This window comes from Budorcas taxicolor, chromosome 2, assembly GCF_023091745.1.
Source record: "Budorcas taxicolor isolate Tak-1 chromosome 2, Takin1.1, whole genome shotgun sequence".
NCBI classification, from domain to species: Eukaryota; Metazoa; Chordata; class Mammalia; order Artiodactyla; family Bovidae; genus Budorcas; species Budorcas taxicolor.
The window spans coordinates 21,191,845-21,210,492 of record NC_068911.1 but is presented as its reverse complement, the minus strand read 5'-3'; the positions used below and the strand labels follow the sequence as shown (position 1 = coordinate 21,210,492).

Below are 18,648 nucleotides of genomic sequence, written 5' to 3'. Positions count from 1 at the left end.
CTGCACCCTTTTGGGTGACTGTGAGTATACCGAGACAAAAAGTCAGGATGTCACGGTCCCTACAGCTTCTGAGACTATTTTCATCTTAATGGGAAAAAACCAAAACAGAACATTTTGAGAGGGGTGCATGACTTCAAGAAACCAGTTTCTCTACTATGATTTAGCACAATGTCTTCATCTTTATGGCTGAGGCACGAGGTTGATGAGCAGGGGTTAAATTGTGAACTCTTTGTCAGGGCCCCAGAATTAGGAGGAAGTGAGATTTTCCTACTCCGTTTAACCCAAAGTGTGATTACTGTTGAGGGATGAGGGGTGCTCCTGCATAAAACTAGCAAATAAACTTTGTTTTGATCATTATTGCTTTATTTTAATATGGTTTGAAAAATGTATCTAGTAGTGGTTTGTCATTTATGGTGAGGATTTAAAATTTCCTACTTAAGTAAAAGTGTTTAGGGTTAAACAAAAGATAGGGCTTCCTTGTGGCTCAGCTGGTAAAGAATCCACCCACAATGTGGGAGACCTGGGTTTGATCCCTGGGTTGGGAAGATCCCCTGGAGAAGGGAAAGGTTACCCAGTATTCTGGCCTGGCAAATTCCGTGAACTGTATAGTCCATGGGGCTGGAAAGAGTCAGACATGAACGAGTGACTTTCATTTTCACTTTCACTTTCAAAAGATAGGGACTTCCCTGGCAGTCCAGTGGTTAAGAATTCACACTTGCAGTGCAGGGGGCGCAGGTTTAATCCCTGGTTGGAAACTAAGATCCCATATGCTGTGTGGTGTGGCCAAAAAATAAATAAAAATTTAAAAAGATAAACTGACTTAAGGAAAATATTAGGTGAATGACGGCGTGACTGCTATGTTTGAGTGCTCTGTGGCTAAAGTCTTGGTACTGCTACTGCTAAGTCACTTCAGTCGTGTCCGACTCTGTGTGACCCCCATAGACGACAGCCCACCAGGCTCCCCCGTCCCTGGGATTCTCCAGGCAAGAACACTGGACTGGGTTGCCACTTCCTTCTCCGATGCATGAAAGTGAAAAGTGAAAGGGAAGTCGCTCAGTCGTGTCCAACTCTTCACGACCCCATGGGCTGCAGCCTACCAGGCTCCTCCATCCATGGGATTTTCCAGGCGAGAGTACTGGAGTGGGGTGCCATTTACCTAAAGTTTGGGGTACATGTGGATCGCCTATCCAACAGCCATTCCCAACCCTCACTCTTCTTTCTGGCAAAGGCCACCTCTCAGTATAAAAGCTGAAGATGCCTGCTGCTTGCTTTCGCAGGCTCCTTTGTAGCTAGTGAGTGAGCCTGTGACCCAGTTCTGCTCAGTGGGACCCGAGGGGAAGTCTGAGCAGGGCTTCTAGGAAAGACTTTCCTTTCTGATAAAGGAAGATACTCCTTTCTTTGTTCTGGTGGACATTTTTGAGTGGGCACGTAATGCATGGAGTTGTGGCAACCCTTAGGGTCAATGAGAAAGCTATGACTGACATCCTGAGCATGGCCGAGTGGAAGAGTTAAAGGAACCTGGGTCATGGATGACATTGATGAACTGCTGAGCCAACGCTGAGTTCTCTTATGCTCAGACTGTGTATGTGAGATAAGAAGCACCTCTTACTGGTAAAGTGTCACAGTTTAGGGTATTCTTTTCCATGCAGCTGAAACCATCTTGGCCCTTCCACCATGCACACTCTGCTGTTGGCCCAGTCATGAACTCTGTGCGTCTGTCACCCCTAGTTGTCTTATTTTGTTCCTGCTTTGGTTCACCTTCCTGGAATTTTCCCCATTGGCTTTGTCTCCCACTGGTCCTGTCTTGATCACTTAGAGTTGACAGCTGATCTCAGCTCGCTTGAAGGGAGTACTCACTACCTTCTGTTGTTACATGTGCTCTTGCTGGCCTTCTAAAAGTGGTCATCTGCCATTCTGCTGCAGATCAGGGGCAGGCCAGACATACTCTAGAGCTGATACTGCAGTTATTTTGCTTGCAGATTGTGCTATTTGGGTTACGAACTCCAGGCAACAGAGAACAACCAAAGCCCTCACAGGCCTATTTGCAGAGATGAAGATGGGACCATTCTTCATGTTCTCTCCGATCACACTCCCCAACCCTTTTAGTGCAGTTCCCTTCCTGTGTCCCCAGGAGAGAAGATAAGTTTGGGAGACAGCCTGCTTCCGTTATGCAGCTCTGAATGTTCATGCAGATCGAGGCATGATACTCAGAGAGCAGCCAGGAGGGTGCTGTTTCCCATGGCCCCTCTTTATTCCTTGGCTTTTTATGTTGCCTGAGGGAGAAAGAGCTCAAACTGTTCTATGTGGAAAGGGAAATTTTGGTCCCTGAAACTGAAAAGCTCTACCCAGTGAATCAGAGTGCCAAAATGAGATCTTCAGGGATCTCTTTCTCCATTTCTTGGCTCAGTTTTCTTCTGTCCTGGCTTCCGTTTCAAGAAGGCTTTTCTCCTGTGGGAGCATGCTGGCCGTGGTACCTTTAATCTTCATGTCTTGTCAGTGCTGCAATTCTAGAGACAAGAGCTAAAGTCTCAGTAAATCCTGGGCCGTATATAACTGAGGATGGTTATGCTGATTGGCACGCCTGCTATGGGCTTACCCCTGGAGAGGTCTGAGAGTGGGAGAGAGGTGGTCGGTCCCTCGGAGGAAAATTAGGGAAGCAGTATTGTGTACTGGTTAAAATCACACTACGGATGGAGCCAGCATTTCGAGGCTCAGGTATGCTTGACCCTGGGCAAAATACTTCAGTCCATTTATGCTTTAGATTGCTCAGTTGAAAATGAATAAAACAGTAGTCCCTACCTGATAAACTTGCTCGGAGTATCTGGTGTGTATGTTTAGGACAGTGTCTGGTACATACTGAAGATGATAATGACAATGGTAATGAATAACAGTGAATGTGTGCTGGGTAGACAACGAGGACAGATGTCTGCCAGGTAAGTCTGATGAATGAATAGGACCTCTGCCTGCCACCTGGCAGTCGTCCTTCCTAGGCATGTGTAGGCACCATGAGTTGTAGGAGACCCTGCTCTGTGTGAATGGAACAGTGTAGTCATTCATTGCCTTGGGCATGGGGAGAACAGGCAGTCCTCCCTGCAGCCAGCATGCATAGGATTTGGCAGCCGATCTCTGGACACAGTTCCAAAAAGGCCGGTTGGCACCGAGGATGATGAATTGGTCCAGACTCCTGAACTGGGTTGACTTGGTTCATTGACCTTTTTTTGTTCATAGTTGGAGACATGATTACGTATCTGGCCACACCTGTTCGCCTACCTGGCCAGGCTCTCTGAGGCTCATGCAGATCCGGAGGGGTGCCCTCCTCTTACATGACCTTGGCGGAGCAGGTATGCAGCGAGCTCGTGGAGTAGAAAAAGTGCTGCCTCTGTTTGTGAAAAGGGAATTGTCGTTTTTGTGTGCCTTCTGCCCTCTGCTATTCCGAGTCCAACCTGAGTTGAGGAATATTCTGGGTATTAGTAGATCTTTGTGTGGTTGGCAGCCTTCTAGATCTCCATCATGGCATGTTAGGCTACCTGATGGGAATTTTATGAATCAAGCTCTGTCCCAGTGAACCCAGCTAGTGACCCAACCATCCAGTGCCAATGGGAATAGACAATACATATGGGCACCCACCACTGGGGGACCTCAAAACATGGCAGAGTTCCTGGGTGCTACTTCTGATCATCTGTAGGGATCCTACTGGTTCTGAGATCTTCTTAGAATGAGAAAGAGAAGCTTGTCTCTGAGGGCTTGGACTAGGATAAGTCAAGTGCAGGACTCGCCCTGGGCACAAAGATTAAGGGATTCTTGCTTGTGTCGGCCTAGTGGCTGGATGATCTAGGCTGGCCCCATTCACATGACTGGCAGTGAGCTGGCTGTTGGCCTAGGTGCCTTGATTCTTGTCCACATGGCTTCTCATCCTCCAGCTGACCAGCTCTGGTTTGTTCACATGGTGGTGTCAGGGTTCCAAGAAGAGCAAGTGAGCACATCCCAATGCATCAGTGCTTTTCCAGCTCATGCATCATGTTTGATAATGTCCCACTGGACCAAGTAGTCTCATGTTATTGTTCAGTAGCTCAGTCTTGTCCGACTCTTTGCGACCCCATGAACTGTACTCTGCCAGGTTCCTCCGTCCATGGTGTTCTCCTGGCAAGAACACTGTAGTGGGTTGCCATTTTCCACTCCAAGGGATCTTCCTGGACCAGGGATCAAACCTGTGTCTCCTAGACTGGCAGGCGGATTCTTTACCACTGAACCACCAGGGAAGCCCTCCAGGTAGTCTCATGGCCAAGCTCAAATTCAAGTGGTAAAGAAATAGACCACTCATCATGGGAGGGAAAGAATCTCTGGTCAAGCTACTGCAGATCCAGTTGGCTCAGGGGGTCACTGTGGAACAGAATCCCTGGAGGCCATCACACTGGGCTTCATAAAGGACTCTCAGATCTCACTGTGGTTCAGAGAGTCAGACAGCTTCAGTAGGACAACAGGCCTCTTGTAATCCCTGCCCCAGGTCCCTGGGGGACTTAGCCCCCTCCAGCTACAAATGGAAAGTTGGGCAGCTTATGGATCACTCCCAGAGACAATGGGCTTCCCAGGTGGCTCAGTGGTAAAGACTCTGCTTGCCAGTGCAGGAGATGCAGGAGACGAGGGTTTGATCCCTGAGTTGGGAAGTTCCCCTGGAGGAGGAAATGGCAACCCATTCCAGTATTCTTGCCTGGAGAATTCCATGGACAGAGGAGCCTGGTTGGCTACCATTCATGGGTCACAAAGAATCGGACACGACTGAGGGACTGAGACACACACACACCCAGAGACAATGGTGGTTAAGGATGTGGACTCTGAAGTCAGTCCTACCTTAGTTCAGGTCCTGACTCTGTTAGTTATGCGTGAGATCATCTCGGGTGTGTCACTTTTCTTCTCTGCTCAGTTTCCTTATCCACAGACTGAGATGTTAGTACCAACCACATAGGTCTGTTGTAATAATTACAAAAAAAAAATCCTTAAAATGAAAAAGAGCTAACTACATCAGCATCAAAAGGATTAACCACAGATGGATTAAAGAGCCATTGTGTGAAAGCGCTAAGCACAGTGCCTGTCACGTCCTAAGCCTTTGGTGCAGGTAGCTGATGGTTTTCCACTGATCGCCCTAATCATGAATGTACTGATAATTCTCTCCATTCCTCCACCTACACCATGCACTTGTGTTTTCATTTCCATTGTGTGAGTGCTAAGTCACTCAGTTGTGTCCGACTCTTTGCAACCCTATGGACTGTATGTAGCCCACCAGGCTCCTCTGTCCGTGGATTTCTCCAGGCAAGAATACTAGAGTGGGTTGCCATGCCCTCTTCCAGGGGATCTTTCTGACCCAGGGATTGAACCTGAATCTTTTACGTCCCTTGCATTGGCAGGCAGGTTCTTTACCACTAACATCTGGGAAGCCCTTCCATTTCCATTACTTTATACAAAACCTGAAATTTTGCAGTACAATGCTGAGAAAAAGAACCTAGACTCTTGAGCCAGAAAAGCTTGGTGTCAAAATCCAGTGCTGAAGTTTCCAGCTCCATTGATCTTGGTAAAATTATTTCAGGTCTGTGATCTTAGTTGGTATCTTTAAAATGGGGCAAATAATACATAAATCATAGGTTTGGGGTGAGTAGTCAATGAAAAGCTACTTGAATGACATCCAGAATAGGGTCTGGCACAAAGAAGGCACTTGGAAAATGGTTTCTAAATTATGATTTATCCCTGGAGGAATCTCCAACTCAAGAAGGGGTACAGGTTACACTCTGACCTGCCAAGGAATAATAGCTAATAATAGCTAACTTTGTTGAGCAGAGGTTCTGCGCCAGGCATTACAAAAGTATAAAAGGACTCTTTAGCTGGTTTGTCTAAAGATAACTTCTCCAGCATTTTATGGTTTTAGGAATAATAATTTCTTATCATTCATGGTCAAAGTACCGAATAAAACTCATTGTTATGCCTTGTACCCTCCTGATTCCATCACTAAATCAGGTCAGTGAAAGATGCAGGCAGTAATGTTGAGTGTATCGTTTTGTGTTTCTTAATCAAGTCTTACTTTATGAAGAAATATATTAAAAATGATAAATCATGCATTAGATGTTGAAGACTTAATAAAAGAGAAATAAAAGAAAATTTAAAAAGAATATATTAAATTCACATATTAAAAGAATATGCATATAAATGCTAATGGGTTTGAAAATCTGGTTGAAAGGGATGATTCTCCAGGAAATTTTAAATTGGCAATTTTATCTCAGGAAGAAATTGAAAACCATAACAGGCAAATAATCGAGAGAAATGAGAACATTGCTTTTCTTCTCCCAAAGCTCCAGAATAATAGGCTTCATGGGTAAATTATTAAACTTTAGAAGAATGAAGAATTTCTCTTCATTTGATTTGATTTTGATTTTCATAACAGTGAGCCTGTTGTCTTAAAGTATCTTTGTTTCCTTTTTGTGACATGCTTTACTTTTCTATTGAAGTATAACTGATGGATAAGAGTATGTAAATTACAGGTATGCAGTATAATGCTTCACAGTTTTAAAGGTTATACTTTATTTGTGTGTGTGTGTGTGTGTGTGTGTGTGTGTGTGTGTGTGTGTGTGTGCACGTGCTAAGTTGCTTAGTTGTATCTGACTCTTAGCAACCCCATGGACTGTAGCCTGCCAGGCTCCTTTGTCCATGGGGGTTCTCCAGGCAAGAATATTGGAGTCTGGTGCCATGCCCTCCTCCAGGGTATCTTCCCAACCCAGGGATCAAACCCAGGTCTCTCACATTGCAGGCAGATTCTTTACCATCTGAGCCACCAGGGAAGCCCATGAATACTGGAGTGGCTACCTGGAGTGCCATGCTCCCCTCCAGGGGATCTTCCTAACCCAGGAATCGAACTGGGGTCTCTTGCATTGCATATAGATTCTTTACCAGCTGAGCTACCAGGAAAGCCCATACTCCATTTATAGTTATTATAAAATATTGGCTATATGCCCTGTCTTGTACAATATATCCTTGTAGTTTACCTTATACCTAATCTGTTCATTTTAAACTATCTCAAATTATAGAGAAAAAGTAAACGTTCACAATTTTAAAAAATCAAAAGTGCAGTAAAGCCAACTCAAATCAGCACTAGATAAAGAGATTGGCTCATGGGAAGGACATTGAGAAGGATTAAGAGCTTCAGGGATAAGAGTCTCAGACACTGAAACTGAGGATCCAGTACTTGTAAAATGCTTTCTCATTATTGGCTGTATGAGTCAGCTTTGCTATGTAACAAACCATCCCCAAATTTAGTGGCTTAAAACATTTATTATGATTCGTGATTGTGTGGGCCGCTTGGGTCATTCTTCTGATCTGGGTCTATTCAGCTGATCGCTGCTGAGCTCTCTCGTGCATTTGGTCAGCTGTGACTTGGCTGGTGCGGGATCACCTAGGGTAGCCTCAGGCACATGACTGGCACTTGGCAGCCCCTTGACTGGGGCACTTGGTTCCTCATCCATGTGGTCTCCTTTCTTCCGTTAGTTTAGGTTCATCTGCACACAGATCTCAGGGTTCCAAGCACAGCAAGAGAGGGAAAACCCCCACAGCATAGATGTCTTTCAAGCTTTTATTTGTGTCACAGTGGTTGTGACCTAGATCAGACTTGAGGTGGGAAAACAGACTTCATCTCTGGATAGCAGGGGCTGCGAAGTCTCGTTGCAGAGATGCACCTGGGAAGTGGGGACTTGTGGCCATTTTGCAGTCTACCATTTTGCAGCTGGCCCTCATCTGCTGTGCCAGCTGTCTCCTTGGTCCTTCCAGATCATCTCTGCTTTCTCCTTGAGAGACTGACCTGTAAGGGCTGCATCAGTGGGGGTTCCCTTACGCTCTGACTTCAGGTTGGGCTTAAGATGAGGGGTTGATAGGAGGCTGGAGGGTGAGCCCAGGGTGTTTGTCATGAAGTCTTCTTGGCTTTACCCTTTGACAGTGTTCCCCTCCTAAGGCAGTCTGCAGCTGTTCACTCCCAAAGTCTCTCCTTTTCCCTCTGCTCGTACTGGCCCTCAGTTACCGCACCCTCCCTCTTGGTTTCCCAACAGCATGCCCACACTTTTCTAAACAGTCCTTTCATGAAACCTGCCTTAAACTCTCCTAATTTGAATATGCCATTCGTTTCCTGCTGGGACCCCAGCTGACTTGTCCTTGCTTTATTTGCTCCTACTGGAGACAGGACATGCCTGTAAATATGTCTGGCAACCTGGTTATAGTTGACCTTCGGGGAAGATGAAAACCCTAGTTGACACAGTGGCCTTCTTTCTTCCTGCATTCATAATCAGTCCCAGGAAAGGGTTCTGATTGGTTGGTCCTCAGTTGTTAGGGGAATGAACTCTTACAGTTTACCACGCCTGGACCATATAGCATCCCATCTGACTCAGAGAACAACATATAAGAAGAAGGAATGGGAGACTTGGAGGAGCTGACAAAATAAATAGCTGCCACACTGTATTATTATAAGCTAGCTTGACCATGGTAACCAGCATAACCCAATAAAGCTGGCTTACAAAACTAAACTGTAGTAAACTTAGAATGTAAATTTAAAGATCCTAAGTAAAACATATAATACTATTGAATTCTTGGCATAGACATATTGGTTCAAGTAGACTTTTTTAATATGAAAGAAACAATTTAGAGATAAAAATAATGAAAAATTTTGGTTGATATAACAAAATATAAGAACAAGATAAAAATTAGCCAAGGAACTGTGAAATCTCGGGAGTAAAAATTTCAGTTTATCAGTTGCCTGTGCACATGCCCTCAGTCGTGTCCGACTCTTTGCGACTCCGTGGACCGTAGCCTCTGCCCATGGAAGTCTCCAGACAAGAGTACTGGAGTGGGTTGCCATTTCCTTCTCCAGGAATCTTCCCAACCTAGGGATTGAACCCGTGTCTCCTGCATTGTAGACGGATGTTTTACTGCTTGAGCCATCAGGAACTAACCCAGTATAAGTGGATTGAAATTCTTTACTAAAAGGCAAAGACTAATCAGACTGGAGAAATATACAATTCTAAGCATTGCACAAAAGAAATGTACTAGGTTAAAAATGAAAGAGTCAAAGATATAATCCCTCCCCCCAAAAAAACCACACATACATATAGAATATGATCTTAATAATACAAATAAAAGAAATAAGATTCAAAGTAAAAAACATGAACAGGAGGAAGAGGGGCAAAGTGCACTCTAATATATTACTGGTGATATGAATGTAAATGAATATTGGGTTGGCCAGAAAGTTCATTTGGATTCTTCTGTAAGATGTGATGAAAAACCCAAGTACACTTTTTGGCCAACCCAATATAATCTTCCTCAAGAGATAATTACCAACATGTATCAAAAGCCTTAATGACCTTTTTAGCCTAAGAATTTTGCTAAGGAATTATTTAAGGATATGTGTATATATTTATAAAAAATTGGAAGCAATCTAAATGGCTGGAAATTAGGGTTTATGTAAGTAAAACATATCTGTATGACAAGAAGTGGCACAGTGATTGAAATGTTACAGTGTCTGGGGTGATGGGAATATTCTGTGTCTTGTTGAGTTGGTTCCTATATACATGCACACAGTATTCAAAACTCATGAAACTGTGTGCTTAAAAGAGGGAGGGGACATATATACCTATGGCTGATTCATATTGAGGTTTGACAGAAAGCAACACAATTCTGTAAAGCAATCAATCCTTCAATTAAAAAATGTTAATTTAAAAAAGAAAAGAAAGTCTATACATCACTGCATATCAATTATACGTCAATAAAAAGTCATCTGATTAAAATGTTAGTGACATGGGACTATATAGTCATTATGAATGAAGAAACCAGACAACAAAGCACATGTATGGCAGGATAGGTCTACAAACATACACCCTTGTGAAAACGCAAGGCCACATTTTCTGAACACATTTTGGTGGCCCGTTGTCAACTCTGCTCAGTATCTTATTCCAGACTGTTGGCAGAACTCTGAAGATCATTTTGGGAATTTCTGTAACTGTTTTCTGTGAGCTTGTTTTTGGTGCCACTTCACCTCCAGCATGGACTCAGGCTTCCTGCTAAATTTGATTAAAATCAAACCTGAGTGAAGTCTTGGGTATAACTGTAAGCAACTATAGTAGTTGCTTCTGGATGTGGTCACTCTTAAGATACTCCATCAGCTTAGTACCCCCCCCCCCCCCCCCATGGGCCTCTTCAGGTGCTCCTGATGATTCTGGCCCCATTGGTGGACTCACCTTTGGCCCCCGAGGAGGGAAGTCCTAGTTCTGCCAGTCTGAGGTCCCCTCACTTCCTGCCCAGCACCAGTGGAGTGGGACAACCCTGTCTTCAGATAAAGGGCCCACCTCCTCTTCCTTGGCATTGTCTGGTCTCCCTGGCTCCGAGAAAGCAACATAACAGTTGTCTGCACTCTTCCCAAAGCCTGGGTTGCTTAGTCTTACATAACTCCAGGCAGGGACACCCCTCCATTCTGTTCTGATGATGCTCCAAGACTGTCTGGCTCTTTGAGGAGGTGAAGCAACAGTTAGGGTTGAACGTCCCTCTTGGCATCATGGTACGATTACATCATCACCTGATAGCAGAACTCATTTGTATCTCTCAAGGATAAATAGTACCAGGGGCAATTCAGCCTATAAACAGGGCAGACTCTCTCTCTTATATATCTACTACCTATCTAAATCTGGCAGGGCACCAGGACTATTATCTATTACTTAACACTGTAGTCTATAACTTCTACATTCACAATGAAAGTGTTCAATAATTAGGGTGTATGTTCCAAATGAGAAAAGAACAGCTTACAAGGCAGAGTCTGAGAGTTGACCTGTCTTGCTCAAAGGCTAGGCTTCCATTTAACCTTTAAAGAGCTCTTGTATAGATTTTTGATGTAACTTCAGAAGACAGAAGCAGGCCTGAGAACCATCTGTGCAGGCTGAGGAAGAACAGTAAACTGACTCACTGGTTCCTATTCAAAGATATTAACGCCTTACCTCAGTAGAGCAAAGACCAATTGTCACCAGCTGTAGAGGGGATATCTGTGGTAGGTGTGGGTTCTTCCACGGTTCTTTTACTAATGTCTCGTTGCGTGCAGCAGAAGCCACCTTGAGTTAGCTTAAATATCTATCTGCCGATGCCGGAGACACAAGAGATTCAGGTTTGATCCCTGGGTCGGGAAGATCCCCTGGAATGGGAAATGGCAACCCACTCTAGTACTCAGTTCAGTTCAGTCGCTCAGTCGTGTCCGACTCTTTGCGACCCCGTGAATCACAGCATGCCAGGCCTCCCTGTCCATCACCAACTCCCGGGGTTTACCCAAACTCATGTCCATCGATTCGGTGATGCCAACCAGCCATCTCATCCTCTGTCATCCCCTTCTCCTGCCCTCAACCCCTCCCAGCATCAGGGTCTTTTCCAATGAGTCAACTCTTCTCATGAGGGGGCCAAAGTATTGGAGTTTCAGCTTCAGCATCAGTCCTTCCAATGAACACCCAGGACTGATCTCCTTTAGGATGGACTGGCTGGACTGCAAGGAGATCCAGCCAGTCCATCCTAAAGGAGATGGTCCTGCCTGGAAAATCCCATGAACAAAGGAGTCTGGGAGGCTATAGGCCAGGGGTTTGCAAAGAGTTGGACACCACTGAACCACAGAGCACACACAAGCATAGTGAAATTTATTGAAAAGGGTATAATGTACTTTAGAGAACTGGAGGAAACCTCCCCAAACAACCAGATCAGTTGTATCTGATTTTGGTATTTGTGTTGCTTTGGCCCTAAATTCAAATTCCAGAAGAAGAAACATTATTCTCTGAAGCTTAAGTTACTTAACCAGCCCTTTTCTTGGGCTTTTACAGTCTTCCCTCTTTAGGGAACTAAATACAGTGTGGGTGGGTGGCTTTTTGAAGGAGAATTGAGACACTTATGCCTCATCACTGAGGCAGAGATGTTTGCAGGTCAAAACAACACATGTCCACTACAATTTCTCAATGCTACTTTGCAGAATACAGACAGGTTGAATGCTTAAGGATTATTTGGGTAGCCCACTCAGAACAGATCTCAGCTAAAGAGATACAGACAAGTGTCTGGGGATCTGTATTTTGAAGTCCTTTGGGTAATTCTCCTGGGGAGTCAAGTTTGGAAACCAGCAAAAGGTCCCATCTCAGAGTGGTTCTGAAACCAGAATGGTGGGGTTTGAATTCAAGGTTTGCCACTAACCAGCTGAATAAATAATCTTGGGCTAGTTATGTAGCTTCTCTGCCTCAGTTTTCTCATCTGTAAGAAGAGGATAAAATAGCATCCTCCTAACAAGGTTCAGGCAAGGGTTAAATGAGTTAATCCATGTTGAGGGTTTCTCACCATGCCTGGCAAATAGTAAGTGGTAATTAATATTGCTACCACCAGTGGTCCCTTCGAATCTTAGAATATGAGTTTAAGATTGGAAAAGACCCTGATGCTGGGAAAGATTGAAGGTGGGAGGAGAAGGGGACGACACAGGATGAGATGGTTGGATGGCATCACCAACTCAATGGGACATCAGTTTGAGCGAGCTTCCCTGTCCATCACAGGGAAGCCTGGCATGCTGCAGTCCATGGGGTCGCAAAGAGTCGGAGACAGCTGAGCGACTGAGCTGAACTGAACTGAGCCTTATTTTTGGCATGGCATGCGTCCATCTTGCCTGCCACAACATGGATACACAAAGGCATCTCCTGTGAGCTGGTTGAGGGGGAAAGTCTAATGAAAATGATGATGATGTGGTGAAATGCAGTTCTTTTGTCAGTGAAATGAATTCTGCTCAATTCTTCTCCCGTTTGCCGCTTGCCACTGATGGCATCCGCGGTGCGGAACCCGCGTGTAAAGGTCAGAGTGAATTGCTTTTCCACAGCCCTCTGTCCCTCACTGTCACAAAGGCACAGAGCTTCGTGCTGTGGAGGAAGAAGCACGTCCCCAGTGTGCAGTGTCTGGAGAACGGAAAGAGCTGTTTCTCCGGTGCACGAAGATCAGAGGTGCTGGAACTAAATGAGGCAGGCATGTCCTGTCTTATGAATTATTTTGACTTCTCCTGGTTAAGGGGCGAGACAGGCCTCAGCGACTGATAAAGGCAATTTCCCAGAAGACTTCAGCCTGTGGAGGCTGCAGACGGAGGGGGAAATAGAGCATTCAAAGGTAGATGACCCAGAAAGAGACATCCCTCACGTGAAACGTGCTGGTCCTGGAGTCAGAAAGGCTCTGCCTCCAGCTCCACTGGTCTGGACTCCTGGGATGTCCGAGTAGCAATATTTTACTTAAATGATAATATCCAAGAGCTAGCCTTCATAGGTAAGATTCTGTTATAAGCACTTTCCGTAGGATCTTTCTTTATTCTTACACTCTAGGAGGTGAGGCCCATTGTTGGCAGCCCCATTTTACAGATAAGGAAACTGAGGCTCTGAAGAGACTGAGGGACTTGCCCAGGGTCCCATGACCAGCAAGTAGCTGAGCCAGGATTCACACCCAGGCAGTCTGGCCCAGCTCCTGTTCTTACCCAGCATCCCAGGCTGCCTTGTTACTTCAGCCCGGTTCACCTGGAAAAGCTAACTGAAACAGACAGCTCTTTTCTCCAGAGCTGCCTTCCCACATCTGCACCCCCAGAAACTGTCTGACCTCATGACCTGGGCTCTGCTGGGTCCAGCTACACATGAACACCTGCCCCAAACTGGACCCATCAGACCCTGTCTTCCAAGAACTTAGAATCTGGATTCAGAGGTGCTGCTTTTAGTCCGGGTTGGTCCCACGGGTTTTGCAAAGTGTTTCTTGTACAGGAAAGGGTCCATCTTGGTTAATTTTTACACAGTGAACATTTCTCTGTGTAACCAGAACCCCAGAAGCCCTCCTGTGTACCCTTATCATCCCTCCATCTCCAGCCCCTTCCATCAGGGTAACCACTACCCAGGCCAGCAGCCGTTTGCTTGCTTTGTTTATTTTATTGAGCCATTTAGTTTTATTTTCTTTTATTTCATTTTATTGTGGAGAGAACAAAACATCTGACCTACCCTCTTTGTTGAATTTGTTATAGTATTGCTTCTATTGCTTTTCTGTTCTGTTTTTTTTTGGTCTAGAGGCCTGGGGGGTGTTAGCTCCCTGACCAGGGATGGAACCTGCACCCCTGTGTTGGAAGGTGAAGTCTTAACCACTGGACCAGCAGAGAAGTCCTTCTTCATACACTGAAAACAATTAATTTTATTTATTTATTTATTTTTGGTTGTGCTGCCTGGGCTTTCCTCTAGCTGGGACGAGTGGGGGCTCCTCTCCAGCTGTGATCCTCGGGCTTCTCATTGTGGTGGCTTCTCTTGTCGTGGAGCACAGGCTCAGTAGTTGCGGTGCACGGGCTCAGTTGCTCCATGGCGTGTGGGGTCTTCCAGGATCAGGGATCGAACCTGTGTCTCCTGCATAGGCAGGTGGGTTTTTTTTTTTGTTCTTTTTTTACCACTAAGCCACCATGGAAGCCCCCCTCTTAATAAACTCTGAAGTGTACGATACAGCATTGTTGACTGTAGACTCTAGAGCTCACTCATCTTGCTTAACTGAAACATTGATTAGAAATTCCATTTCCCCCACCCCAGCTTCCAGGACCCATCATTCTACTCTTTGATTCTATGAACTTAGTATGATTGGAATTATATAGTATTTGTCTTTCTGTGTCTGGTTTATTTCACCTGACATAATGTCCTCAAAGTTTATCCATGTTGTTCCATGTTGCAGTGCGTCGTTCCTTTTTAAGCATGAATAATAGCCCGCTGTGTGTATATACCATGTCTTCTTCATCCGTTCATCTGTTTGTAGGCATTCAGTTTGTTTCCTCACCATTGTGAATATTCCTTCAGTGAACATAGGAGTTGTAGTCTCTCTAAGATCCTGATTTCAGTTATTTTTGGATAAATACCCATAACTGGAACTGCTGGATCATATAGTATTTCTCTTTTTTACTTTTTGGGGAGTCTCCAAATGGGCCTAGGACTTGAGTAGACATTTATCTGAAGACATACAGGTGGATAACTGCTATCTGAAAAGATGTTCAGCATTCATCAGAAAATTCAAATCAAACCCCCAATGAGACCTCACACCTGACAGGTTGGCTATTATCAAAACAAACTCCAAAGACAAGTGTTGGTGAGGGTGTAGAGAAACGCTTGCTCACTCTTGGTGGAAATGCAAAATAGTGCAGCCGCTATAGAAGGAGAGTGCCTGCTTTGAACTCTGTATACATGGAGAGACCCTCTCTTGTGTCTGGCTGCCTTCCTTGATGTTTTGTTTGTGACCACGTGACTTTGAAAAGATGCATGCATTCATCAGGATGTCTGACTTCAAAGCCAGCCAGGACTGGGCAGGTTAAGTTAATGAGTCAAGTGTGTGATAACAGGAACATTGCATCTAGAGTGTGTACACTCTGTCCGAAAGGGGCGGCTCCATTTTTTTTTTTTAATCCTGTTCTTTAAACCAAAATCCAGGTTTTCCAATTTTTTAAAGAGACATCTGAATCCCCTAAATGTGGGTGCTGACAGATGATTCAAGAACAACATGTATGGTGCATTTAAAAAACATGTTTGGACTGGATTCCATTCTGTACATTTTGTTGTTCAGTCGCTAAGTTGGGTCCAATTCTTTGCGACCCATGGACTGTTGTCCCCACCCACCCACCCCAGGCCCCTCTGTCCATGGATTTCTCTAGGCAAGAATACTGGAGTGGGTTGCCATTTCCTTTTACACGGGATCTTATAGACCAGGGATCAAACCCATGTCTCCTGCATTGGCAGACAGATTCTTAAGCAGTGAAGTCCTCATTCTGTCTACCACCAGTTTATAACCTCTGAAGCTGGGAACTGTCAGGGGAAAGTCATGTCTCATGTCCCCAGCCTAGTCAATGAAGGGAGAAGGAAAAATATAGTCACCCTGGTTAAGGAAACTGCTGCTGCAGTGTCCCCCTGCTGTACTTGAACTTTCATGTCCAGTGGGACCTGCGGTGGGGTTGGGGTGCAATGTATGGGGGTTATCTGACAGCCGCTTGCTTCTCCTACATACAGTCTTCAGGGAGAATCATTCATCATTCCGTATATTTATTAAGGGCCTGCTGCTGCCAGGGACTGCTCAGCGAGGATTCAACTCAACTTTCTATATTTGCTCAGTTACCCCCCATCCTGCATCAGACCTTGCCATTCTTAATCCTTTTTTAAATAGGGAGACCTGGGCCAGGATGACTTTCCCTCAACTGAAGCCTCACCTTTTCTATATATTGAGAAACATTTCAAGAGCTTTTGTCTTTTACTTGGCACCTTTCCCTGATTTTCTGGGCTGAAGTGGATTCTCCTATTTTTAAACAATTCCTTCTGGTACTTTCAGCGGTAGTTTGGAGGTGAAAGTAGAATAAAATGTTCAGGTTCAGGCTTCTGGCCTTGCTTGTTGTTTGAAAGTAACAGGCAGTGCTGGACTCTGGAGCCAGCCTGCCTGGGTTCAAATCTTGGCTCTGCTGCTTACTGGCTGCATGACTCTGGGTAAGCCACTTAACTGCTCTGTGCCCCAGTTTCTTCATTTTCAAGATGAGGACAATAATCTCTCTACTGGGTGGGGATGTTGTGTGAAATAAGTTGGTTCATGCAAAGAGCTTAAAACAGTGCCTTGTGTGTTATATAAGTGTTTGCTTGACTCAGAATCTTGGACCTGTTTGCTTTCAAACTCAGCCCGTCGGTTCTGACTCTCCTCTGATTCTGCATCTCAGCCCTTCCTGTTGCAACTCTCTGCCTTTGATTCTCTTCAGCCCTTAACCGAATCTCCAAAATTCTCCTGACGGTGGGTCAGTTCTTGGGGCCTCTTCTGTGTTCCTAGACTTTCCCCACCTTCATATTCTTTCCATGGCTTTGTACCTCCTAAATAATAATCAAACCTGACATGTACAGGCGTACCTTGGAGATACTGTGGGTTAAGTTCCAGACCACTAGTAATGCAAATATCACGTGGATTTTTTGATTTCCCACTGAATGTAGAAGTTACGTTCATACTCTGCTGCTGCTAAGTTGCTTCAGTCGTGTCTGACTCTGTGCGACCCCATAGACTCTCTACGGTATTCTTATTAAGTATACAGCAGTATCACATCTCAAAAACAATGAAGTGAAAGTGAAAGTGTTAGTCACCCAGTCGTGTCCGATTCTTTGCGATCTCATGGACTGTAGCCTGCCAGGCTCCTCTGTCTACGGGATTCTTCAGGCAAGAATACTGCAGTAGGTTGCCATGCCCTTTTCCAGGGGATCCTCCCAACCCAGGCATTGAACCCAGGTCTCCCTCATTGCAGGTATATTCTTTATCATCTGAGCCACCAGGGTAGCCCCCCCCCCCCCCCCCCCCGCCAAAGAAACAGTGTATATATCTTAATTTTAAAATATGTTATTGCTAAAAAATGCTATCATGGGAGCCTTCAGCGGGCTGTAATCTTTCTTTGCGGGTGGAGGGTTTGAAATATCGTGAGACTTATCAAAATGTGACAGAGACACAAAGTGAGCAAATGCTGTTGGAAAAATGGTGCCGATAGGCTTGCTAGATGCTGGGTTGCCACAAACCTTCAGTTTGTAAGAAACTCTTCTGCAGTGTAAGAAAACGACACGAGGCGCACCCCCACAGACAGTTCTGTCCATCCGCACCGACAGGACCTTCGCCCAGGCCTCACCCACTCTCCCTGGACCAGCTGCCCCTGGTCCCGCCGCCCCGCTTCCTCTCTGTCTCGCCAGCCTGTCATTCCCGTATTGCTGTGGAGTCATCCTTCCAAAAACCGGGTGTGATCTTGTCATCGTTCTTGCTGAAAACACGTCAGTGGCTTCCCACGGCTTTAGAGGCACCGCTGATTCTCTGACAGGTCCATAAGCAGGATCTTCACATATCCTTCTTTGTCACACTGGTCCGTATGCACACCTGCCTATTCTGTTGCCTTGGGATCCTGAGGAACGTGTGGCCCTGCTATTCCCACTCTTCTCACAAGGGTCCCCTCTGGGAGAGGAAGGATATGGCTGCCCTGCTCCCAGACCCTGCCTGCTGTAGCCGCATCCATCCCCGTAGCCTCTTCCTGACTCCTCTCTCCTCACCCCGAGACTGAGCTTCCTTCCTTCAGTCTCCCGTCCTTCCCAATAGCTCTTCCCCGACAAGGCACATGCCTTGCTCTTCCCTCTGCCGGCGGCTTCTTGTCTCTTCTTCCCCTTGAACTCAGGGAGTCTCAGTTCTGGTTGCATGTTTGAATCATCTGCAGAGCTTTATAACTGAATGCCGGTGCCTGGGCCCATTGCAGACAAATGAAGTCAGACTTTATTGGCTCAAAGCCTCTCAGTTGATTTTAATGTTCTTTGAGGCTTAAGAACCCTGATTGACTTGTACCCATCCTCTAGGCCACAGCTCAGCTCCTTAGAGAAGCCCTCCCTGACCTCCCTGACAAGGTCACTTCTGCCTGTTTTGCACTCCTAAAGCCCCGCATACCTCTCCTTACTGTCACACATCATAGGGTCACTTATTCATATGATGACCAAGAGCCTAGCTGTGTGACCCTGAACAAGTTACTTAACTTCTCTGTGCCTCACTTTTCTCCCCTGTAAAATGAGAATCATAAGCCTATTGTACAAG

At 45.4% G+C, this 18,648-nt stretch overlaps 1 protein-coding gene across 1 annotated transcript in view; it reads left to right on the top strand.

The window, feature by feature from the left end:
• Positions 1–18,648, top strand: part of PRKCB (protein kinase C beta) — a 381,711-nt gene that overhangs the window by 161,088 nt on the left and 201,975 nt on the right. The gene's annotated exons all lie outside the window — the stretch shown is intronic.